General features: G+C 39.7%; 1 long non-coding RNA gene across 1 annotated transcript in view; it reads right to left on the bottom strand.

The window, feature by feature from the left end:
* LOC128842814 (uncharacterized) overlaps nt 1–27,215 on the bottom strand; it is a 44,431-nt gene extending 17,216 nt beyond the window's left edge. Inside the window, exons 1-2 of the long non-coding RNA XR_008446125.1 lie at nt 26,959–27,215; nt 23,093–23,194 (exon numbers count right to left, since the gene is read on the bottom strand). This is a non-coding gene — a long non-coding RNA (uncharacterized LOC128842814). The remainder of the gene's footprint in view (nt 1–23,092; nt 23,195–26,958) is intronic.
* Nucleotides 27,216–27,653: the final 438 nt, after the last annotated feature.

Below are 27,653 nucleotides of genomic sequence, written 5' to 3'. Positions count from 1 at the left end.
GGCTTAGCACAACAGGTGCAGGCTTGTTTAGGAAGCCAGAAATAAACAGAAGAATCCAGCTACCTTCTTTGTGGATTTGAACTTCAAATGTTTGTCATTCCAGCTTTTCTTTGCAGGTATAACAGGATTTATAAGTGTGGCTTGGAGCCATTGTTCAAATCCCAAGACAGGCAGTAAGCTTCTAAGCTGTTTCAGTATAGATAAACATGAAATACTGGTATGGAGGTGTCAGTAGCAACTCCATCATTAGAGTGTAGATTTTGGACTCGCTCCTCAGATACACTGATCATAAGCCTAAGGGCTGCTCCTAGTTATTCTGGCTAAGATGGTTCCATAGGGATTAATCTGCTGTCCAAACATCGCCTGGAGAACTGCGTGCTCCTAAATCACCTCTTCTGTGCCTGAGGAAGGAGAAGGTGGCATAAAGCTGGATCTGTCTATTTAAATCCCCTTTTGAACTTCTTGAGCAGTGCTGAGGGGACGTGAGTAGGGCCAAAGGTTTGGCCTTTTCATTCTAAGCCTGATTTTTTAGCACCTTCTAAAGGTTTTTATCTAATTTTTATTGATATTTATATAACAATAATAATAATAAAAAACAATAACACCCTGCTCCCCCCCAAACACAAGAGTGGAAATTAACATACAGAGGATAAAAGTATAAATCAGAGATCGGCAACCTTTGGCACACGGCTCACCAGGGTAAGCACCCTGGTGGGCAGAGACGGCTTGTTTACCTGCTTCGTCCGCTGGTTCGGCCGATCGCGGCTCCCACTGCCCAAGGTTCGCTGTCCCAGGCCAATGGGGGCGGCAAGAAGTCATGGCCAGCACATCCCTTGGCCCATGCCGCTTCCCGCAGCCCCCATTGTCCTGGGAGGGCAAACCGTGGCCAGTGGGAGCCGCGATCGGCTGAACCTGCAGACGCGGCAGGTAAACAAACTGGCCCAGCCCGCCAGGGTGCTTTCCCTGGCGAGCCGCGTGCCAAAGGTTGCCGATCCCTGGTATAAATCATTACGTTATATACATAAAATGAAATACCAATTACATAAAAAGCTATTAAAATACAGAAGACATAGACATAGGGAAAGGGAGGGGAGAGGGTACCAGAACAAGGTATTCTTTCTGGAGCCTAACCCAAACCACCAATTTAGTCTGACATTTTTATGAAGTCTGCCCATTTGTCAATGAACTTGTCTGTAGTTCCCTGTAACTTTTGAATAAAATAACTTATTCTTTCACCAATTGCTATGCTTTAAAGGGGTGTAAGAAAAACTTCACTTGAGAATTTATTGAGGGAAAAAAAATAAGTCAATGTTAATTTTTTTCCCCCAAGTGTCTTTTATTTTTTGAGGGGGGTGGGAAATGGCATGTATTCACAGCTTCTCTAAACTCTTACCATTGCTCAGAGATGGCTCACTAGTCACAGTGCAGTATTTATTAATAAAATATTTTCTACTGAGAAATGTTTGTCATTGTGCACTGAACCAATGAAGAGTAGGAAGGAATCCAGGGCAGTGTCAGGGCTGACTGCTACTTTAAACCACAGGTGACTGTGTGTTGCAGATCCCACTCTATCCTAATCTGCAGAGGACAGGAGGCTGTGACATCTCAGCTAGAGAGCATTAGGTCAGGCTGTAGCAGCTATGCTTTTAGCTCTGAAGGTCTCAATTTCAATCCCCTTTGTGTCAGTCAAGAGGTGATTGTCACACTAATACTTTCTAATACCGCTGCTACCAGAATTGCCCAGCACTTGAGGTACTGTTTTTGGTGGTGACCATTCCAAATCAGGCTTAACAAAAAGATGGTGTCTTCTACAAGAAAGGAGAGAAATTGGGTAAAATAAAAATATTGTAACTTCTGCACTTTGACTGTACCTACTTGGTGACCCATATTGCATGAAGTGGGAGGTTTTAAATACAGGTTGTGTAATAAGAGGGATTCAGAAATTGAGAACAGAAATGATTAGAGGCATGGAAAGATTTCCACATGGGGAGAGACTGTAAAGGTTGTGACTAATAGCAGACATGAACAGAGAAGAGGAGATACTTTTTTGCACAGTGCATACACTAATCTGGTGGGGTTAGTAGGTTTTAAGAAAAATAATTACCCATTATATATTGAGGAGAATATCCACAGTTGCAGTAGAAAGAATAAACATGAGGGATTAGCCAGATGCTATGGTGTAGTTAGAACAGAAATGTGGTTATGAGCAGGATATTCCACAACTGTCTACTGTGGGGTTATTAAAATTTCCCTGTAGCATCTGGAATAGATGGTACTACTATCGAAGGCAGGATACTGGACTAGATGGACCACTTTTCGATATGATATGGTAATTCCTCTTTTTCCTGCTATGCAGCAAGTAGAAAAGTAGTAAAGAAATGGTGGTTGTTAATTTGCTTGATCGGGCTGAAATTCAGTGTAACAGTGCCTAAATTTAGTGTAGAAAGCCTTTCATTTCTGTCGGAAAGTAAATGTACCATGTGAATTTTCATTTCATGCCACATATGTAACATACATATTCTACCACTCTAACTATAACAAGGTGACCCAATCTTTCTAGCTATAAAATTTTAGTACTTCATTTTATTGAATCCTAATGAACACAGCAAGCAGTAGCTACACTTGGAGCCCTGTGGAGCTGTAAGGAGGTATAGCTCCCACTAGCCCAGAAAGGAGAAAAGGTATAGGTTCATTAAAAATACATGAATCTAAATGATGTTCTCCTGGATAAGAAACATTAGGACACACCATAATGAGTTAAAGGCAAATGAGATGATCAGAATTATGTTCTCTATAAATAGCTGCAAAGATGCTGACTGTGTAAAGAAAACATAACATTTCAATGTGCAGTTATATTTCACAGCTAGTTACAAAATTCCCTTGTGCAAGTTACGCATTAATAAATAGACATCACACTGCACACCTCAACAGAATTGTTCATATGTCCTTTAATGTATTTTCAGGCAATTTCTATTTGGGGGTAAAATGGCTATCAGACAGCATTTCAGCAATCGCTGCCTTCCTGAAGGTTTAATCCAATATTATGAGTTCTCTATCATGTGGTTTCCAATATCAAAGTCATAAAATCACCCCAGCCATGTGGTGTAGGATTATTCCCAACTATTTAATCAATTTAGGAAATTAGATGTTACAAATCACCATGGTATTTAGCCACTGACTAGAGATAGGTTAATGATAAACAAAATTATTCGTTCTAACTGCTCTGACCTACACTGTGTTGTATCTTGTCACTGAGGCTCTTACCCAGTCTGGGAATTGCAAGAGAGCATAGGCCACATATCCAGCATGCACCCTGTGCCAAAGGGAGATGTGAAAGGGTAGTATAGAGTCAATGAAGCCAGCACTGTACTAGCTGGAGATCCTCTTAAACCAGAAAATTCACAGTTGCACTAGTCTAGCAACTATATTACTGACCAGGATCTGGCACTGTGTATCAATAAAGCTTTTACCCATTTCTGTCATTGCTTTCCTTAAAAACTGGAGGGATGCATATTATGTTAATCTCGGATTTCATGTGCCTAAAAATGTTTGAATTTCTGTGTGCAAAATAGAACTTTCTTTGCTACCCCTAAAAATGTAACCATCGATCTGATGAGTTGTCGGCCATTTTCTACCAGAAAGATGGATTCAAAGTTTATTTTTTTTAAACAAATCTATCACTTTCATATTTCCTGCTCTTAGTTTCCATCACTAGTTATGAGGATAATTCTTTCCTTTATTCCAGGTGGAAAAAAATGTTATTGTTAATTTACCATCTGTCATTTGATACCTTTTTTCCTCCTGTCTTATAAAATGCTGTCCCATTCAGAGTTTTTACTATTTGTTGATCCTTTTCACATCCTAATTTTATCACATTGCTCTTTCTAGCCTTTTTTTATTTGTTTAGATTTGACTAGGATGAATTTCAACTGACATCTTAATTCTGACATTTAAATATGTTCTATTTTTATGTAGGCATTTTAACATATCATTTCTGTCCATATTCCAAAATATATTTTTATAACTCAAATCAGCTTTCCTAAACTGCTGTATATGCTTGTACGTGCTTCCCTTTGTATGTACACATGGTGTGAAATGGTGATTTAAAATTCATACATCCTGTGCGCTCCCCCCAACATAAATTACTCCATACAGGCCTGATTCCAAGACCCTGCGCAAAGCCTAAGGAAACAGTCAGTATTGCCAGGTGGTGGAATTGGTTGTAATCTACTGGTACCCCAGGCAGGGTATTAGATAGGTGGATGACCCAGGAGTCATATCTTCATTTGTGGGCAAAATATCCAGTTGCTCCCTTCTCCTTTCCAATTCCTGTTACAGAGGTTGACCACGGAAATGTGTCCTGCAGCACCCTGCTGATTCTCTCCCACACCCCTCACCTCGGCCCCCATGCAGCAAACTGCATCATTTCCACTGAGCTAGATGTAGAATAGACTATATGAATGCTGACTCTACGACAAATTCTATAGAATATAGTCTTGAAACTGTTGGGGTTTTTTTACATATAATTTCTCGGTCAATATCCAAATAGTTACAATACTCTTTTGCACTTCGCAATGGCTTTTAATAGCTTCCATTTGCTGATGTTTCCTGATCTAGTTTCTTATGCTACCAGAGTTTAGGGCAGTGACTAAAAACCTTCTTTCATTGTTTTGAAACTTAGTCAAATAAATAGTCAAAGAAATGTCCATCACGTTAACTTTTGCAGAAAGAAACAAAGTTATTTCATTCCGCATCAGTAAAGCAGTTCAGACCCCTTATTTTATCTATCTTTTTAGTATATATATTCTGATATTTTAAATACCCAGTCATTTTTTCTGATTAAACCCTATCTCTCATTCCAATTCCATTGAACTGTATCCTTTGTTAAAGACACATGACTCTCATCCATCAGTCTTACACACATGTGCTTCTATAATTTGTGGAAGAATAATTAATTTCATAACGTTCTTTTCTCTCAACTCTTCTTTTGCTTTTCCTTAGTAACCCATCACCCTCACGCTACTGATCTACACATACAGAATGTTCATTCTCTGTTTGGGTTTATCTCCTTCATTCTAGCCTTTCTCACAGTCTACCTTCAGAAAGGAGGGAAATAAATAATTCTGAATCAATTCAGCTGTGTTATGAGATCTACTCACTGGTTGATGGAGAAGTCTAAATGCATCACTTGCCACTGGGAGAACTGTGCATGCTGCAAGGGTTCAAGTCAACTCCTATTCAAGTAAAGGAAACACCCTCATTGACTTGAATGCTAATCTGAATCAGACCTTTCATATGTAATTATACATCTGTATTGATAGACTGTCCACCTATATTCGTACCCCTGAGCTAGGACACAAATCTACATAGAAATTAGTAGCTGTTTCCCACTACCTCAGACAGAGGTGAAGAATGTGAAAGTAAACTGAGTGGCAAAAAACAAAAGTCAAAGTAAAGGGCTTGTTTAAAAAAAGTAGTGAGAAGGAAGTAAGATGAAAATGAAATGGGACAAGGAGATTAAATTTCCTATTTTAGCTATAGGCATTGATTTTGATTTTTATAGGAAAATACACCATCATTTTTCTGTGTCTAAGACTATCCTTGCCTTACCTGGGATGGTATGTTTCTTCATACCAGTAACAAAATTATTTCAATTTTCTATTTAGAAATTGATAAAAATGCCTTCAGGAGACATAAGCTTCTCTAAAGATGTCATACAAAAACTACCTGCTGGTATAATGTACCTACACCGCATTTACACAAAGAACAATGAGCAGTGGAAAAAACACATTGACCATATTTGGATAATTAACAAACCTTTAAAAACAAAACTGTTTGTATCTTCTGCCTGAATCTCAGCTCGGGTAAATCAGTGTTAGCTCATTGTGTTTCATTTATTTATTCCAGCATCCTTGTGTTTTTTTTTAAAAAGCAGTTTCACTATTTTTTTAAATATCATTTAAAATCACATAGTCCCTTAAAACTGTTTAGACTTGGGAGACGCCTACGAGTAAATCAAAGGATATTTAACTTCATTGAAAAAGTGACCTCTGTAGTCATATACTTTAGCAATGCAGAAGTGAACCAAATCCACGGTGCCAAGCAGATGGTGGGAATATGGCTTTGTGTGGTGCTTGCCATTCCCCTACAAAAACATCCTCACAATCCAGGAGATATGCAGATAAAAAAACCCAGCACTCAAGGGCATGGGTCCTTTCATAGTCTGACAAACTACAGGAAAAGTCATGGGCAATTCTTACTTCTGCTTGATTTCTCAACATCTTTCATCAGCTAGTCTAAAAATTGACCCATCACCATAATTAGAAGAACAAACACAGCTGTTCATGCAAAATATTTCAACCAGCTCTCTTGGTTCCATAATGCTGGTTGCATGGTCTGAGGATCTGAAAGGACTTTTAGACATTGAATTTTCATTTCCATCGTCCCTCGGAAGTAAGTATTTATTAATCCCTTTTCAAAGGAGGAGTCATGGAAATGTTAAGTGAGTTGTCCAGAACCACACAGGAAGTTTGGATCAGAGCTAGGGATCAGACTTAGGCTTCCTAGCTCCCAACTGTGTACGTCACTAGAAAGAATCATGATTTCTTGACTTTGCTGGCTCTCCTTAGAAGTAGCTCAGTTCAATCTGGAATAGGAAAATAATCAGCTCTCAATAAATTTCCAGCCAGTGAGTTTCACACAAAAACAGAGCTGAAATTTTGGTGTGAAAAGCAAGCTATCACCACACAAAATCCAGCCTGACTTAAAACTTTACTAAAAGAATCTGAGCTAATCATTTTTCACCACTCACCTACTGAACCTTACAAGAATTTTCCTACACTGTCACTGGGCCCTGGATTTTCACTTCAGTCAGTGTCAGTACTTCTAAAGGCATATTTGCATGAGCATACCATTTCTTACCTGTAGAATCACAATTCTTTAATGTTTATGATAAGAACGCAAATACACAATAAAGTAAAATAAACACAGATGTGTGGGTATATGTATCTCTATAGTCAGCTATCGTCATACTGGAACTAAATGTAAGTATTATATGAAGACTGAACCCTCTGGTTTTGTAGCATGTCTCCTCTAGTGATGTTCCCTCCAAGGCAGAGATTGCATGAAGAGAGTATTACAGTTGCTCTTTCTGTGCCTAGTGCATGGATAGGCAGTTTTCTCTTAGCACTGTTTCAGTGGATGACAATCTTTCCATTTCCATTCACTTCAATGGATCAAGCCCCATTTGCTATTGTTGTTGTTTAAAAAAAAAAAAGTTTTAAGGGACATTTGTGTATTTTTAGTTACATTTCTTCATACCATCACAGGTATTGTAAGCAAATAAACCACTATTATTTTGGAAATACAGAGAACAAGATAAAAAAATCAGCCTGAAGTCTCCCATTGAATTCACTTGGTTTTTGGATCAGTCCCCATGCAAAAGATCTCAAAAAACTAAGTGATTGGGCAACAAAATGGCAAATAAAATTTAATGTGGATAAATGTAAAGTAATGCACATTGGAAAAAATAACCCCAACTATACATACAATATGATGGGGGCTAATTTAGCTACAACAAGTCAGGAAAAAGATTTTGGAGTCATCGTGGATAGTTCTCTGAAGATGTCCGCGCAGTGTGCAGAGGCCGTCAAAAAAGCAAAAAGGATGTTAGGGATCATTAAAAAGGGGATAGAGAATAAGACTGAGAATATATTATTGCCCTTATATAAATCGATGGTACACCCACATCTCGAATACTGCGTACAGATGTGGTCTCCTCATCTAAAAAAAGATATACTGGCACTAGAAAAGGTTCAGAAAAGGGCAACTAAAATGATTAGGGGTTTGAAATGGGTCCCATATGAGAAGAGATTAAAGAGGCTAGGACTCTTCAGCTTGGAAAAGAGGAGACTAAGGGGGGATATGATAGAGGTATATAAAATCATGAGTGATGTGGAGAAAGTGGATAAGGAAAAGTTATTTACTTATTCCCATAATACAAGAACTAGGGGTCACCAAATGAAATTAATAGGCAGCAGGTTTAAAACAAATACAAGGAAGTTCTTCTTCACGCAGCGCACAGTCAACTTGTGGAACTCCTTACCTGAGGAGGTTGTGAAGGGTAGGACTATAACAGCATTTAAAAGAAAACTGGATAAATTCATGGTGGTTAAGTCCATTAATGGCTATTAGCCAGGATGGGTAAGGAATGGTGTCCCTAGCCTCTGTTTGTCAGAGGATGGAGATGGATGGTAGGAGAGAGATCACTTGATCATTGCCTGTTGGTCCACTCCCTCTGGGGCACCTGGCATTGGCCTTTGTTGGTACACAAGATACTGGGCTAGATGGACCTTTGGTCTGACCCGGTACGGACTTTCTTATGTTCTAAGTAACATCGAAATTTCTAAAAATAATGTTTTGGGGTTTTTTGCTCATTCTAATTTATTTTGATAAGTCTTGTGTTTGTAACTCAGTCTGGAGCTAAAGAATGAAGTCTCCATGGAGCTCATTATGCCTAATTCAACCTGAAAATTAAATCTGGCAATTTAACTTTTCAGAAGCAATGTTTCCTGTAGTGGAAAACAATAGATTCCTACAGTGATTCTACTATTATAAAACTGTATCATGAAATTTTAATTGGTCATTCAATATGTTGTGGCCTTGGGCTATTGATAAACAAGGAATTGTACCCATGTCTGTGGAAAACATGTGTAATTCAGAAACCTTTTTTCTTTTCACATGTAACAATTTAAACCTTATTTAGTTTTCTTGTAATAAACTGGAGCTTTGTCAGACTTTTGTCTTCCTACAACAAAGCTTCTCAAAGGCAGGTCTCTGTTTGTCTGTGTAATATCTCTTTCCTACCACTGAAACATTACACATTTATTCCAGCAGTAGTGAAAAGAGACCTGCATCCTATTAAAGAGCAGAGCTTTCAGTGGATAGAGTTGCATATATTTTCACTCTCCTTCAGGGCCTCTGGTTTAGTTAGTTATTATTTAATATGATTTTCAGGAGTCCAAGCACTGGATAGGCTCCTGCCCATGAACCTTCAAGCTATATATTAAGTATTTATTAGACGGAAACCAAAGCAGGAAAACAGCATTCCTTTTCCAGAGGTCTAATTTAGTCCAAACACAAATCAATGCATAACCATGCATTGTATTCTCCCAGCAAACACTATATTTTTAACATGCACCTTTCTCCATAAGTAGAAAAATATTAACTACTTATATTTTTGAATGTGTAAAACAAATTTGTTCATTTCTGATCAGTAAAAATAGAAAAAAGAAAACTAACCATATTGGGTGTTGGTGGAGAGTCTGAATTTCCCAATGTCTTTAGATCTGTTCAGGGTGAAAGTGACACAGTTTTCCCTGCAAAGCTCTACAGTAATCACTGGGTGAAGATATGCTTCCCAGAATTGATCTTTAAATCATCAAATTCTTGTCCCTGTGGAGACAGCTTAGACACATGCAGGATCAATGCTGGTATGCTAAAGCAGACAAAATCAAGTCATGAGACCAAAGACTTCTATGCTGCTTGGAAAGATATATATGTTCCTACACATACCACTACAATGTCTTTTGAGGAGAGTGGGAGGCCTAACACTATCAAATGAGAAATCCTTCAGAGGTGGCCACAGCATTTCAGTGTTCCTTTGAATTCATCATCCAACAGCATAGACAAGGCACTAATAAGAATAGTGAATCAGCCAACGTGTAATGACAACATGGACACAGACCCATCCCTTGATGAAGTTATCAATGTCAGGAATCACTGCAGAGCTCCCAGATCTAAAGGCATTCCTGCAGAAATACTCAAGTACAGAGGGAGAGCCTGCTGACGGGACAGCCTGGACTATTTCTTAATATATGGAGTACTGAAGATGTACTGCAAGACTTCAGACACCACCACTGTCACCATATACAAGAGGAATGGTGAAAAGTCAACCATAGTAATTATTATGGGATCTTGTTACTCTCTAACATTGGAAAGGTTCTGACTAGAATTCCCTTTTGAACATCTGCTACACAATATGGTTAATCACGTGCTACCAGAGTTGCAATGCAGTTTTAGGCCAACGCAAGGAATGGCATGATATTTGTAGCCCAGCAGACGCAGGAGAAAGGCAGAAAACAGGAACTTTACAGTCTTTATTGACCTGGCTACAAGCTTTTGACACCATCAGTAAACCCAGGCCTTGGCAATTATTACTTAAGTTTGGTTGTTCAGAAATATTCACCAACATTCTGAGGCTATTTTATGATGGAATGCTCAGAAGAGTCTGCATAGATAGTGTTCTGCCTGACCCATTTCCTATCACCTGACAATCAAGCTCAAAAAGAGGTCCTGTATAAATCTGTGCCAGGGAAATCCTACACAAAACTAATAGTCACCATCAGCAACACACAGCTGAGTGCTGTTACAGACTTCTGCTATCTTGGTAGTATATTGTCTAATGACATTACTATAGACAAGGAGCAGACAAGTCATATCAACAGAGACAGTTCATCAGTTGGCAGACTATCGGGCAGAGTCTGGCATCAATATGGTATTAAGCGTCAAACCAAGTTAAAATTATAAAGCGGTTGTGCTATCCCACTTGTTGTATTGGTGTAAGGCCTGGACCTGCTACAGGCATTACATTAAGATCCTAGATAAGATTCATTGATGACATCTGTGTGCCATACTCCTGCATCAAATGATAGGATAAAGTTACCAATAATGAAGTTCTGGAATGTAGTCACTGCACAGGTATTGAAGCCATGCTTATTGCATCAGAGTTACAATGGGCTGGTCATGTGTTGAGTATGGATGACACCAAAATGCCGAAGCAGTTGCTGCCTGGTGAACTGAAAGTGGGCAACCACATGTGAAAAGGCCAGAATAAAAGCTTCAAGGACACACTGAAGCAGTTGAAACAGTGCAACATTGACATTGAGAACTGGGAGTCATCACTGACAGATCATGCTGGCAGTCAGTAGTCAGCGATGGGGTTACCTGGTTCAAGATTAATTGCCATATGGCTTTTGAGACACAGAGGCTAAATTGTAAACAGCAGCAGGCACAACTGAGCTACCTATGCACTTCATGAGGAAAGGACTGCCACTCGCAATTTGGTCTTATTAGCCGCAAACACAAGACATAAAACTGTCATTAACGTCCTCTTCAGCCACCACCACAAACAACAACTACAACAAGCTTGAGATGGGAAGGAAGGATAATCTTGTAGTTAAACGTTGGACTGAGATTCGAGAGATTTGGATTCTACTTCTGGCTCTATCACAAAGGACCAGGAAGAGATTTCCCCCCCACACAAACACACATACACACCATCCATTGTATTATGGGTTGTTGTGTGTTTAATCTCCTTCCTCTGATGTGTCAGGAATGGCCATGGCTGGAGATGGAACATAGGATGGGGAGGGTCAGAGCGCTGAGTTGGCACCAAGCATTTTCTCTCTCAAGTGCTTGGCTGGCTAGTTCTTGCTCACATGCTCAGGGTTTAACTGATGCCCATATATGCGGTCGGAAAGGACTTTTCCCCAAGTTAGAATGGCAGTGAACTTGGGGTGGGGTTGCCATCCTCTGCAGCATGTGGGTGCAGGTCACTTCCCAGGATTATCTAGGTATTTCACTTGATCATTTCCCTACCATTGCAGAGGCCTCAGGCACTAGTGCATCTCAGTCCCTCCTATTCTCCTATGGCACATAGTCTAGTGGCCTGTGGGCTGTAATATTTTGGATTCATTTTGGTTGTTGGGTTTGGTTTGCAGGTTCCTGGGTGGGGTTGATGACCTGTGATAGACAGATGGTCAGACTAGATGATCTAGTGGTTCCTTCTGGCCTGAAACTCTATGACAAGCTTCCAGTATGAGCTTGGCCAAGTCACTTCATCCCATTTTTTAAAACGAGGATAACAATACTCCTGTCTCCTTCCCTTTTGTCTTTTATATTTAGATTATAAGTAAGGCTACGTTTTAGTCATGGGTATTTTTAGTAAAAGTCACGGACAGTAAATAAAAATTCATGGCCCGTGAACTGTTCATGACTTTGACTATATACCCCTGACTAAATCTTGGGGGGAGCAGCCCTGCGGTGTTCGGGGGGGGGAGGGGGTGCAGCACTGGTGCTTGTGAGATACGGCTCAGGGGGGCGTTGCTGCTGCTCACAGGGGGCGGGGGGTTGGTGGGGCTGTGGCAGGTTCGTCGGAAGCAGCAATCTCCAGCTCCTAGCTCCAGTTGCTGCCTCCGCTCTGCCCCAAGCCCTGGTTCTGCAGCTCCCATTGGCTGGGAACTGTGGCCAATGGGAGCTGCAGGGGCAGTGCCTGTGGGCTGAAGCAGCACGTGGAGCTAGGAGCTGAGGGAGGGGAGTTCCTGTCTCCCTTCCAGGGAGCCCCCCCAAGTAAGCACCACTCTGCACCCCCAGCCCTGAGCACCCACCCCACCCAGACTCCTGCTGCTGGGGGTGGGGGTGGGGGAGGGCAAGACTGCCCCAGCAGCAACTGGTGCAACTGGCCCAGGAACTGCCCAAGCTGCTTAGGCGGCTCCTGGGCCAGCCGCACGGACTGCTGCAGAAGTCACAGAGGTCACAGAAAGTCACAGAATACATGACCTCCATGACAAACATGAGCCTTAATTATAAAGTCTTCAGGGCAAGGACTGTCTGTAACTATGGAGGTATATAATGGCCAGCATAATTGTGCTCCAGTCTCATTCAGGGCTTTAGGTGCTATTTTAATAAACTGTTGTCAGCTGGTGTGATTCATCACCAGAGACATCACGTATTTAAAAAGAATACCACTAAAATACTCATATGTAACTTGGTTAACCTAAGTTGACCCAGGGAGTGCAGGTTAGTTTGGAGGCCTTCTTATTTTCCTGCTGTGACAAGTTTACAAAGAAATTATTATAATAGGCTTATGAGAAAAGTTTAATTGCAATATTTCTGAAAATATTTGTATTTATTCTATAGTTTTCATCACTTCCATGATAATTTTACACACTTTCCATGACATTTTGGGGTGTAGTTTCAAGTTAAAAAGAGGGAAAAGGAGGATACTGGTTGTCTCTAAGGCTCTTAAAGCTTCCGCTTTCAATAGTGCATTGAGGAAGATGGCTGTGAGCAACAATGCCTCTCTCAAAACCACATTTTAATTTAGGTGCTTTAGAACTTGTGGGTGTAGGGGGAAGGTGAACCTTGTAATCCAATTAGTTGGAGGCAACAGCAGGTTTTTTCCACCTCCAGCACATGAAAAGCGTTTAAAACACTACCCTATATAAGAGGCAAAGTTTACTAGGTAAAGCACAGAAAGGGGTCAATGCACTCTCTATTACTGAAGAGTAGGCATTTGTGCATTTGGAGGCAGTTGTTAGACTTTTTATCTCAGAAAAGTTGGCATCTTCTGAATGATTTGCCCAATGCTGACACCTATTCCATTCCTGAAGGCAGTACCCTACCCCAATCCTGAGTGCTGGATCAAAGTACAGGTCTCAAATATGATTTGTTTTGTTTGTTTGTTTTTTGTGGATTCAAGTTGCTGCTTTTCCTTCTCAGGCATAAGCAGTGATAGGAAAAGGAAATAAACTGTGAAGTTAGCTGCTCAGCTGCTCCCATACTATTGGCTTTCAATGTCTCAGCAGCCCTGGGGGCACCAGCTTTAAGATTCATGACAGCTGCCTTTCTCTTGGGACATGGAGCTAGGATCACCACCTGTAGTTCAGGGGAAGACACAATCATGAAGCTGGATCTATCCATGGTACAATCACCAAGGACTTACACCAGAGATGGTTTATAACCATGAGAGGATGTAGCTGTGGTTGCTGTTGCTCAGGTAATAATCCCAATGAAAAGATAGCATGAGAAGTAATGGTATGCTCTTTTCTATATATATATATATCCTGAATACTCTCATACCCTTGGGGTGTTATTTCCAGGCCATTTTTCCCTTAAAGTTTTTGACTTTCTCTTTGCTTTTTTCTTCAAAAAATCACGATTACTACATTTCTCAAGCTATTTTTGAGTTAGTAACCTCTCACATGGCATGGGGGAATTATGGAAGGAACACCATTTTCTGATGCAAATTCTGTGTTTTGTTTTAGTTTTGGGGTTGCTTTTAACAAAAAGATGTACATAATTTTAATACCTTGCTCAATAAAAATAACCCTCTATAGAAAGAACAGCATCAGAGTTTAAGTGTGTTATGCCACTAAGGGGAAAAATAAAAGCCTAATACATTCCTCATCCTGTCATCCAACATTATCCACCAAATATAAACCACTTATCAGTTATGATTTCTTTTGCCTGATATCCAACTAATTCTATTGTTTTTTCTCTTAAAGAATTTCCATTGGTGACACTGATATTGATCATCAGTGGCATCCAAGACTTTGTTTACTTAATCCTTTTCTACCTTTTTATTCCATTCCCATATCTTCCATTTTTTTCTTACCCTTGCATACTTCAGCTAGCTTTACAGAATTCTTCTTTTAAAATCAGACATACTTCAGGAACACAAAATGTGAAAACATGACTACTTCTGAACTCAGGGGTAAGAAGATACCATCTCCTTTTCCCATCTGTATGCATGTTTCCCTGGTGTGTGCCTGTAGTGGGTTTGTTTTTTTACTATGATTACTTCCTAAATCTCTGCCTCTGCAGCTGGTACTTTCAGGAGGGATGTTCTAGTCCTGAAATCCCTGATTCAATGGGACTTGGAAGTGCCAGTTCCAGTAATTGGGTCAAAACAACTGTCCCATCTAAGAAATGCATCAAAGTGCATAATTCTGATGCATTATCAAAAAGTCAACTGGTTCTACTCTGAAACCTGACTTGAACAAAGGTAAAAATCATCAGCCCACTAAAGCTGAATGAGAAACTCCATTAAATAGTTGAATATGCTCTTCCCAGAACTGCAGCCACTGGAGGCTGAGAATACTACAAGTTTATAGTTTTCTGTTTAGCTGAAATGCTAGAAACCTTGAACCATAAATGTTGATCTCTAATTACATTTTTTGGTTCATATTGTGTTCAAGTTTCACCACTGCAGGACCTGCCATTTAATCACTGGTTCCTGTCAATAACTTAATTTGATTCAATGCTTCTTTCTCCAGAATGCTCCTCAAATGAAATTTTGTAAAGCCTAATTTAAGAGGAATAGCAGATAAATCTAAATGACTATAATTACCTTTATTATGATTAAACTTCATTGTATGAAAAGCTGCATTACAGGAAAGGCTGCATCAACTATTTACCAGAAGACATGATGTTGATGATGAAAGAGTTCAAATGAAATAAATAGTACACACATACACACACACACACACACACAATGTGGTGATGTTGATTAATAAATTCTCTTCGGATTGAGGTAATTAACAAATTCAATCTGAATAAGAAAAATCCCAAGTGATCTGAGAATCTTTAGGAAGAGAAATGTTAAAACCTTTGTCAACAGTGAGAGATCACATTTGTCAAATTAGTACTGTCAGAGTTTAAAACAATAAAACATAGACACAAGAAATGAAGTTTTACTGCACATATAGTAGAATAGAATGCAAACAAAATGGCCCACATGATCAAGCACACACAGAAGGTGAATGAAGAGCCATTTGAAAAACATTGGTTTGTCGTCTCTCTTTCCATGGAAAATCCCCGAAGATTTTTAAAAATATCCACAAAAAATATTTTGCATGGTTCAGTTTCATAAAAAGTGAACTGCATATCTTTGGCAGGTGGCCTTGGATTTAAAGCAGAAATGTTGGGGGCAAGGACTATGTCTACTAAATGTAGAGCAGTAAAGGATCCATGAGAACAGATGATCCTGGCACTGCAGAACTTTAGTCATTTGTGTGTAGTGGGCTGCCTCTACTTACATATCTCAATCATTCTTCCCATAGATCTTGCCACATAACTGGCTGTTCTGCCATGCTCCCATTGACTCCTGCATCACAGTTTTCCACACTGTTCCCTGACAAGAGAGGTTGAGGCCCTGGAGTAGAAACGTATGCAGTAATTCACCATGTAAGTTAGGACATGTTTTGATGGCAGCATGCTGCATAAAGCAGCTATACCTGCCTGATAACTGTGTCCCTCCAATGCACAGCTTTAAGTATGTATTGTTGATGTAGAGTGAGGGGCCATTGGTAGCTATGTGGTGAAGGGGACAGTGCTGCTTAACCATCTTGTCCTCTGTCTAATCAATGAGAGTTTCCTTCTCTCTGTGCCATACAACCAGTGCCCAAGGGTCCTTGTCTTTGTCCTTTATATACAGGAAACACTGGCCACCAATTTTTAATGATGTCTTCTTTTTATATTTAAACTGAAACTGAAATTAAGCTTTGTGATAGGCCAATTAGCTATGACCAAGGCCTCTAGTATTCTGTAATTTGAGAATTTTCTCCATAATTTCCCTTTTGTTGCATAATTTTCTCTTCTATGATGATTTCTTTGTGTGATTGTAAGAAGTCTCTGTCTACCATTCCTTTTTGCCTGGATTTGCTATGCCCTTTCCCTGGGATGACAGGATTTATTTGAATTAATTTTAATTGGCAAATACATTATTCACATAACTGTGGCAGAGAGAACATTGGGTTGAAGCCCCTTGTCACAAATCAATTGTCACAGGAGTGGCTGAAAGCATACCGTTGCTCAGTAAAGCACTGAGCCTGCATCCCTTGCGCACTACGCTTAGAAAGGAACAGTGTTTATATAAACTAATACTTAAAGGCATATGCCTAGAGTAAATCAAACAAACAATGAATTGTTACTACAAAAGGCACGTAATTCCAAGAATGACACTCATTATCACATTCATCTTCTCACTACGTATACGTACAATATATCCCAAACATCTGAGAATATCTCAAATTTTTGAAAATATTTGTAAGAACTAGGCTGAGTGATCTGTAGGAATGACAGGGTTGTTGAACCATAGTTTGCATTTAACTGTATTGTGTTGTCATTCTGACATGCATGATAGAGCTCCAGTAGCATGACAAAAGGTTTCCAATCCTACCCTAATTGAAGAGGGCACTACAAAGGGTATGATAGTTTAGACCTATAATGTTGCCATTGGATATACACTCAGCCTCCTTCCCAAGCACTATTCAGCATATTTGTATCAATCTTCAAGACATTTGAAATGAGATTCCAGTTTGCATTTTGATGTATTTCTGAACCTTGAGCCATGGCCACAGATATTTAACTAATGTGGGTGTGAATCTTCCTCTTGCTCATCTCTAAACAGCAATATCCTTTCGAAAAAGCCCCGGCACCAGCTGCTTTGGACCTCAGAGATTTTTGTGGGATTGTTGAGGTTGGGGCATGTTTAGGGGGTAATGAGTGGCCTCTGGAAGTGACAGCAGTTAGGGCAGGAAGGATGATTCCCCTTTGAGATATCCGTTTTTTCATTGAACCTCCAGTGCAACCAGAAGGGGTTATTTCATTCCCAGCCCATGAGAGCCAAACAGTAAGGTTCAGTTTGTTAACCCAGTAACAAAGCAAACCTTGCTAGCATGCAGAGCTTTCCACACATTATGTACCTTTCTGTATAAAGATGTATTTAAGGCAATACCTTGAAGTGCACATAGCAGTTAAACTTTAAATGTACCTGTAAAACACTTCATTAGGGTCAAGGTGATTTGAGCCACCCCTCTAAATGTATTCCTCACTAGGAATAAGAAAGAAAGTTGTACAAATCAGATCTGGATAGAAATTGAGAAAAATTAAGGATCCCAATGCTATCTACTGAGATAGATGTGCATACCTCAATGTGTTTATAATATCCAGAAGATATACAATTGTTTTGATAAAAGTTTTAAATTGTCAGTGTTTCAACCATATTTCAGTTGCATTAACTGCATATAACTCTTTGCACTGAGACTTGCAAATTTGACCCTAAGGCTTTGCTCAGTTTATGAGAATATGATTTACCAGCAGTGAGCAAAGATTTTTATACCACTCTAGTAGGGACTGCATTTTCTAGCAGGTACAAGAGGGGTCTGAGAACTAAGAGATTAGGGAGCTTTTTATAGCTTTGAGCTCCATCAATGAGCTTTAGGGCAAGGACTGTTGGTGACTGTATGGTTACATGGTGCATGGAACAATGGGATCCTGATGTGCTTTGCTTCTAGGCATCAGTGCAATATAAATGTTAAATGTAAAAAGCAACAAACAAACAAAAAAAGTTCTAAGGGAGAGATCCGAAAAACAAAAATGGAAGTTAGGCACCCTACTTTCCTGGACTTTCAGTGAAAGTTTGGCAATTAACTGGCTTTTTGTGCCTTTTGAAAATCTTCTCCTTAGGACTTCATTAAAAATTAATATTTCTATTGCAGTAGCATCTAGAAGCCAACCTGGTTGGAGCCCCTAGATTGCTTTCAGCAATTAATATTTCTTAGTAACTAGTACCACAGTCATCACTAAATCATTCTATGTTATTGTAGAGGTTTTGATTGGCAGGACCTTTTTTCTTACTAGTGGGAGTTTTGTGGTGGATGTTTCTAGTCAGAATGAAGCATAGTTAGTAATTATTTGTTGTACGATGGCCCCTATAGCCTTCCACAGACAGCAGGGCCCCATTCTGCTGGTTGCTGTACATATGCATAGTAAGAGCTTGTACCAAGGAGTACTGTGGTCCATTGCTGAAGAAAAGATTAATTGATAGTCCATTTTGAGTTTATTGAGACTGTCCTATTAACTTCTGCCATAATGTGCTCCAAAGGCAACTTCATTCCGTGTCAGGTTACAGAATGTTGCTATTAATGCAAGGGAATGCCTTTATTAATCAATAAACCAATTCCCCTTCTACAAGCAAAATGTTCTTCTGAATAGTTCTATAGAGCTTCATAAATATTCAATTCCCCCATTAGCCCAGTTAGGTATACAACAGTAGGTTTCTAAATGCATGCATTTTGTAACCAAAAACAACTTTTTAAATTAAAAGCTAATGCTGTCTCAGACACCAACCTGCTGGTTTCAGGTAGACATAATTCAGAAATGTAATAGTTACAACTTACATAGTTCTTTTTTAACTGCAGGGAAAACAGGAGAGGCCAACAATTCACCCTCACAGGATTGTCTTTGTCGAGGACATTAGAGGGATGACAGTACCTAACACATCTGCATTAAAAATACATCTGTTTCGCAAAATGCAGGAGAGAAGCAGATAAAGGTTATTTTAGTATTTACGTTACTCTCTTTGATGTTACCAATCTAAAATTCATATTGTCTCCAGTTTAAAACAGCATCTGATTACACAGCACTGTATGTTCCTAAATAACTTTAAGGAATAAACAATAGTGTACATAAGCACTTTTAATTAAACTGAGAGAGGGAAGTATCAGAGGGGTAGCCGTGTTAGTCTGAATCCTGAATTTTGAGAGAGGGAAGTTTAAGTTTGTTTCTTTTCCCTCAATTTTTTAAGTGTAGTTAGTGCTTACCAAAGGTATCAGATGCTAGTGGAAACAAAGTAGGTACAGAATTAGAGAGATAGGGGAGAGAGGCCTCAGCACTGGTGTGGCTCATATTTGTTGTGGGGAAGGACTATACCCAAAGGCTAGCTATTACTAAAGCATCATAACTTTTCATGGTGCTTTACATCAGGTAAATATACCCTAATAAGGGATTACTACAGTCTCTTTCCCTTGATGCAGATAGGTAATTCTTATTATTAATGACAATTATGTGTATATATAACTAAGAAATCATCCCTTTGTTATGGCTTATTCCCATTATTATAAAAGTGGCATGTTTAATGCTGTTTGTTTATTGCAAATGCCACCTCACTGAAACCTGACATTTCCTGATTAGTCTCTTGCCCAGCTTGAATTACTTCATTATTCACAAAAGGAACAGCTGAAACTTTTTTGTCTTATAGAAAATTGTTCATTAGCAACAGCAAATAACTAACATTAGCCAACTTTGAAAGCATGGTTTAGAGCGTTTGATTGTTCAGTGATGAAGTATATGCACAGCAGATTATTTTCCCTCAACAGAATTAGTGGTTGGGCTATTTGTGTGGGTTGGGGGCTGGGGGGATGGAAAGAGCTGACAGGGAGGTACAGGCCAGGGAACTGTGTAAGGAAAACACAAAAGATAAACATAAGAATTTAATGTTAATGTTTTTATTCTTTCCCTGATGTGCATCCTTCTAATGTTGGAAGTTACATGTGCACATGAAAGCCCTTAAGAGCGAGCAATTATATTTGCATTTTTTCTTTAAAAAAACAGACCTGATGCTCCACTGTTTTACACCAGTTTTATGCAGGTGTAACTCCAGTATGGCTTTTAAGACCAGAAAGCTCTGCATCCTGTGTGGCTATCAGAAGCATCAGATACTCCCCATATGAAATCATAGCCCCATTGAAATCAGTGGCAGCATTCCCAATGGGGTCAGTATTTTACCCCCATTTCTATTCCCTTTTCTATTGCAACCTGTTTGCTTTTGCCAGATGGGTCCATTCTCCCAAAGGGGCTTCCTAAATCTATGAGGAATGGTAATTTCAATCTGCCTATATAGGTAGATGAGATCCTTCTGGGAGAAATTCTTTGATTTCTGTTTACCACAACACTGGCTTCCGTCATTGGAAGGATGAGGGAGCCATATTAAGTAGGTTCTGCTCTATCATCTACATATTTGCTCTATATAGCAATCACTCTGCATCTTTTCCATTCACAATTTTCGCAAATCCTGGCTTTCAGAAGCTGTAGCTGCCAATCTTGAGTTTGCTGTACAGTGCTGTACACTACTTGGCTGCATGACAAAATACACAACATTCTTCACACTAGGTAATAAATATTTGTCCCTCACACACACACACACACACACACACAATGCACATAGAGTAAACTATTGTGTGCTTTCAAATTTCACAGGTGTCCCTGCCTCCATCTGGGTTCTAATTGAATGACTTGTTGTTCTCTTTAAACCTCACTGAGAAATAAGCTAATTTTATTTGTTTGGTTTTTAACTCCCACCTCTTGGCCATACACTTCTGGCTTTCCATTCTTTTCTAATTCACATATCTAATTCCCATCCTTAAACTTCCACTTTAATTCCATTTGTATATGGATGCTGTATGTGTTCTCTTTCTAGCTCTTGCTTTTCCTACAGCTAGAGGGGTTTATTTATGGTATATTTAATGGTTTATTTGAAGGTTATGCCATGTCATCAACTACTGAAAATGCATTTGTCTTTTTAAGGATTGGCCATTTCCTTATAAATTGCTTACTGAATATACCTAAGGCATTTAGAATGAAATGGAGACCTTTATGATATAGAAACTCCATTTGCACTGGGTGCTGAGGAGTTACAATTTTTCTGTCATGTAAATAAATTGTAAGCTATTTGTAAGATATGTATACATCTTGGTACATTATGCAGCATGCTTGTGATTATAATATTAATTCTTAATATCTCATTGAGAGACCAAGCATAAACAAAACCATTACCAAGAGCACTAGGTGTTTATATCACCACTGTGCACAAGAAACCTTTCTAATAATTTTGCCCTGGTCACCCAAGGAAGGTCTGAACGTTTTCCCTTTAATGCTGAGATAATTTTGCATTACCACAGCACATCAAGAAATCCTAGCACTCACTAAAAGGCTAAAGAAATATGTGAATAGCTCCACTGAGGAGGAATAAATTGAAAGAAAGTTGTGGAAGATTGACAAGTACTTTAATGAAAGAAGGAGTTGAACCATGTTATCTACATAGGCTGTAAACCATATTTTGCCATGATTCACGTAGTTCACTTTGCTGCTAATAGACACAAACCTATCTGTCTAATACGTTGTACCTCTGTTGACTCCCCATGTGTTGTGAAAGAATCCTCTTATAATGTATCTCTAATAGTAAAGGTCCTATTTTTGGTATACTGTCCCAGGTTTTTAGCTTTTTCTCATGACTTTGTCTCTGTATTTTGGAGTCATCCCACTAATTAACACTTATTCGCTATAGTCTAAGTAATTGTCTTATTCAGATTCAAACTGCAATGTGAGTTACCACTACAATGTTTTTAATATGAAGTACCTTAACTGTGAACAATTACTTCTCAGTCCCCCTCACCGCTAGCCACCCAACATAAACATATCACAGCAGAGTTGACTAGAAATGCTGTTGATAGAGGCAAAATCTAGGATGTAACCAGTATATGGATTAAACTAGTGGTAATGTTTTTAGTTACAACATTCATTATGGTATTGTAATTGCTGATAAATTATTTCTATTCATATTCTGTGGATTTGATGTGCTGTCACATATTTTAACATAGTTTAACTCAAGAAATGCAGCTGACATTGTTAGGATTTACACCAAAATACTTTGCCAACATCAGTTATGTTTCCAACAATACTATATAAGCACCCCTGAGTGTTTTGTCTTACAAGTCAGGAAGGTGTACTGGTGATTCTGCCTTTGGTGTCTCTCTGAGGTGCAGAGTCTCAGTCTCTAGAGTTCAGGAGCATGATAACACCTGACAGTTTAGCTCACTGGCTTTATTGGCAGGTAATATGTAAACTGAGGTAAATGCACATTCCTTTCTCTAAAACACCTTTACCTGGGTTTATCACCTTTACCTAGGCTAGACTCTCTGCTCTTAAACACGTTCTGGTAACATCATACAGAGAGAATTTATAACTACATATATAAAGTTAACACACATGTGAAACGATCTAGAGTGGCTCAGGATTATGAGTACCAACTTCAGGACGACCCATTAAGAAGCTGTGCACAAACCCCAAATTGGTTGAGTTGTATACTTGGATTTCATCAATGAAGTATCAAGTGTGAACTCCTCAACCACTATAACTGCCTTCATAAGGAATCACTGACAGTCCCCTTGAGTACAGTACTCCACTCTATCTTGCCAACCAAGCAAGCTTGCTTTTGTGATAGATGGTCCCTTACACCAAAAATCACAATAATATTCAGGTTATTCCCAGTCTCAAAGGACCAGTCATTTAGCCGAGGTCAGTTACACCCTAGATCTCTCACAAACGACGACACTTATAGCCAATCTTATAATACAGTGTTTCCCGAACTTGGGACGCCACTTGTGTAGGAAAAGCCCCTGGCTTTGTTTACCTGCCGCATCCACAGGTCCTGCCGATCGCGGCTCCCACTGGCCGCAGTTCGCTGCTCCAGGCCATTGGGAGCTGCTGGAAGCGGCGCGGGCCCAGGGACATACTAGGAAAAAAATTAAAGAATTAATTACAAGGTTAAAGCAGGTAAACATACACACAAATGAGTTAGTCTTAGGTTCCAAAAGGTAATAGAAACAGCTATAATGTGCAAGTTCTATATGTCCTTTAGGGCTAGCCTAGGCCAAGCAATGGGGAACTCTTGCTTATGCTTTGAAATCTTTGCCCCTCAGAGTTCAAGCAGGATAGAGATATAGTTCCTTCTTGTCAGGGATTTTTATTCCCTTCCACCCTTAGTTCAAGCTGATGGGATGAGTCCACCTGCAGATCTCCTTTTCTTGGGTGTTGCAGGGGGAGAGAGCAACCAACAAAGTCTTTGTTCTTTGACATTTCACAGTGGCGTATTTGCTTTCAATGGGCCTTCTTAGTGGCAGGACCCAACACCTTCTGTAGGAAGCCAGTATTTCTACATTAATTAATGTTCCTTTCCTGTTTGATTTACACAATTACAGAGGACTACAATGCAAGCATTTAATACCACCTTATAACATGAGTAAGATCAATACATGAAGCATCCTACAAGTAGTTCAGAAAGGCTACACACATTCTTATAAATCTAATATCTATTTTAACAATACTAACACACAGGAGAACCAGAGTAGTTTCTAGCTAAGCATTTGTCTATGTTCTGTAAGGCCTAGGGGCCTTGACATGAGCTGACACCTGGCCTGCTAGCATCACAACATTCATTTTACAATGAATATTTCATATGACGCTTCACAAAGCATTTTTTGTACCAGTATTATTGTGGTATGGTAGAGTGTGAATACCCAGCCCAAGTAATCAAGTGTTCGTGTGCCACCAGTTAGACAGGCCCAGGTCAGAGCATTAGTCATCCTAAAATTGGAAAGAGAGATTCAACTGGAAGTATAAAAGAAATTGAGAAAATATATATGTTGTGGAGTTCTCTCATTCTCTCAAACCAGAACTTCAGGGAAGTTATGTATGTTTGGCTGGGACGGGTGGGGGTGTGTGTGTGTGGAGGCAGGAAGCCTATGACCTAAGACCACTTAAATAACTTTCTTTTTCATTGGGGTTGAGAGAGATTTGCTGGGTTTGATATGGTTCTCCCAACTGATATGTAGAAAGATCCTTATTGGTCATTCTATCTGTGCTTGATTTTGATGGCCAACACGATGATTTCCTAATGCTAGTCATAGCTTTCTATATCAGAAGAAACCACAGAACAAATACTCCACCACCACTGATAGCATGAGCTTTGGCCCAGGATTGGAAAAACAACAATACTGAAGGTCAGGAAAGACAGAGATGAATCAGAAAGACATTCTGGAGGAAACTACCTATTCTATGTTTGGCTGTCACAGGCAATACTATTACTTTGAAGAAAATGTAAGTTTGCCAAATCGTATTATACAAAACATTCATGTGTCCTCACCTCAAAACAAGAAAGAGAAGTGATCATGAGAATGGAAGAAGGTTATTAGTTTAGTGAGAGCCCATATGTATTACAAAGTTGTCACTTCCTATAGTAGATAATGACAACTAAAGCTGTGTCTGACAATTCTAACTTTCATTTTTCTTTTTTACTTTCATAATACTCTTACGTGAAAAATGATACTTCCAAGATCTAAAGAGCTTGAAAATACAGATAAATGATAAAAATTCTGCCTATTCCTTCAGCAAGCAGAGTTTTCTTTCTGTGAGTTTTGTTTTAGATGTATGACTTTCAAGGAAGGGACTGTGCTTTTCTCTGTGTTTGGAAAGCAACGAGTATGTCTTGAGTGCCACTGCAATATAAATAATTAGTAATAGTAAGTGTGCAAATATTGACATTTACCATTAAATGAAAGAACAATTCCTACGTTTGCTCACATTCTGAAACAGTGTGAAAGCTACCATTTGGAGGATCAAAAATCTGTATGGGTTTTGCCTGAGATGATCCCTTTTTGCAGAGAATAGCTGAAACCCAAAGTGCCATTTGTCTCACTTTTTGCAGAAATGAAGGGTGTGTGTGTGTGTGTGTATCTATCTACATCTATATGTTTCCAGCAATGCGAATGTTTTCATCCATCTCTGCTGTTTATTAATAATCAGATCCTGCCATCTGTCCAGGTGTAGAACTCCTTTTGTGTGTGACTCAGTGACAGAATCAGACTCCAAATACTAATAGGGTAGAAAAGATGACTGTTAATCCTCTCAGCAATTTAAAATTCCTACTTGGAAATTGATGTTCTGTCTTAAAGATATTTTGCTCATCCTCCAAAGATAATTACTTTGAGTCAATCTATTTAAAATTCACTCCAAATATTTATCAATCAAAATGTTTCTGAAATATGTAATGGCTGGAGAACTAGCTGTGATTCTCCAGCACAATCTCAATCAACAGTAACAGTTTTAGAAGTGGTGAGAGCTGAAGGGGAAAAAGTACCTTCACAAGAAACTCCATCAAAGATTGCAATCGAAAATAATCATAAATATTGTCTGACAGCTGTACAAGCACTCCAGTCTCACTTAGAAATTAAATTAAATTTGTTTAGCCCCAACATTTCTGAGTTGGAGAAGATGCATTCTGAAAAAAAAATCCTTTGTTAGTTTAGTAGAGAAAGTTACAGATTAACAATCCTCCACTGCACATTTTTAACCTCTCTCTGATTAAGGGTAATGCTTTTATACTTCATAAAATTGGAATATTGGAAGATAATATTAAAACGAGAGATCTGGGGTTGCTTGAGAACTCAGCAGGTTTAGATTTAACTACTGCATTATCTTTAGAGTGTGTGTGCGTACGCACGTGCGCGTGTGTGTGTGTGTATGTTAGAGAAATTTGCCCACCGTTGCATATCCTTACACCATTTACAATTTCATTTAAATATGGACCACTGATTTCAACAATTCTGTTGTCTCAGTTGGGCTATTACATTTACTTCCAGTAGAGATAAAGAGAGTTATGTCTAAGCTTGCAATAAAAACGGAAAGTAGCAGGATAAAGAATCTTCATCATTGTATATGGGCAATTCAAATTCATCACAAGAAACTTCCGATTTTAAAGTTAATGAGATTCTGTGCTGTACTTCTGAGGTGCAGGACAGAACTCACAGACCAAGTGCAGGAGACCTAAATGAGTTTAAGGCAGAGGGTGCCAAACTGCAGCTCGTGAGCTGCATGTGGCTCTTTTACAGTTAAAGTGCAGCTTGTGGCGCCCTCCATACTCCCCCCATTTCTCTTACTACCAGACCTGGGGTGTGGGGAAGCTCGGGGCTTCTGCCCTACTGCAGGGTGGTGGGACTAGGATCTTCTGCCCACCGGAGAGGGGGGTACTGGGGCTTCAGTCCTGTGGGAGGTGCCTACTAGGGCCTGGGGGGGGGGAAAAAAGAGAGAGAGAAAAAAACCGATTGAGGTGCCGCCAAATAGGAAGAGAGGGACTGAAAGACCTGTTGCCGAATTGCTGCCGCAGACCTGGACATGCCGCCCCAATAACGGATGGAGTGCCGCCCGTTTCTATTGGCCGCCCCAGGCACCTGCTTCCTTCGCTGGTGCCTAGAGCTGGCCCTGGTTGAAACGGATCTTGAATGGCCTACAGCTGGGCAGATTGTTACAGTACCAGTGAAAATTCAGATACAGTACAATGTGCTCAATGCAAAGCAGTTTATCTGAGAGAGAATCACATAAGCAGCAAAAGGTTATATAATACATCTTCCTAATAAGCCTCAGTTCCCCAAGCATAAACCCTCAGTAAGTATGTTGGCCCTACACAGTATCCTGATTGGCAAACAAAGCAGGTATACCTACCAGGCATAGATGGAGACTTCTTTTCTTCTTTTCTCTTCGCAAGTACTTGGTCTGTCAAATGTCCCCTGAAGCAGGGTTTTGGCTAACTCGAGGCCCTCTGGTTCAAAAGTCCTACAAAAATCTCTTGTAGCAGGGTGTTGGCTACTCTGAGACCCTCTGGACTTCTGCAGATATTAATGGGGGAACTGAGGTTTTTACTCACGAAAGCTTATGCCCAAATAAATCTGTTAGTCTTTAAGGTGCCACCAGACTCCTTGTTGTTTTTGTAGATACAGACTAACACGGCTACCCCCTGATACTGCAAGTATGATATTCATAGTACTTTTGAATCACATGTTCCAGAAATATGCCCTGTGGGCATTTCATTACTTGTTTTTCTGATCAATATTTTGGAAGAGGCTGCAAAAAGAGACAGACCAAAGGCCATTTGATATTTACTCTCTCATCAATCATTCACTTAATCTCTTAGCAGGAGTGCTGCCAGCTTTTTTCCCACCCTAGGTGGCGGAAGGTCCCGCCCCTGAAATGCCGCCCCCGACAGAGGCGGCGGAAGGTCCCGCCTCCGAAATACTGCCGATGACCGGGCAGCTGAAGATCCGGCCGCGCGGTCACTGCCCCCCAAACGTTAGTGCCCTAGGCGACCACCTAGGTCGCCCAATGGGTTGCACCGGCCCTGTCTCTTAGTGTGGTACCAT

Source organism: Malaclemys terrapin, chromosome 9, assembly GCF_027887155.1.
Source record: "Malaclemys terrapin pileata isolate rMalTer1 chromosome 9, rMalTer1.hap1, whole genome shotgun sequence".
NCBI lineage: Eukaryota > Metazoa > Chordata > Testudines > Emydidae > Malaclemys > Malaclemys terrapin.
Note: the sequence above shows the minus strand (reverse complement) of the source record. Positions and strands in the feature narration are given on the sequence as shown.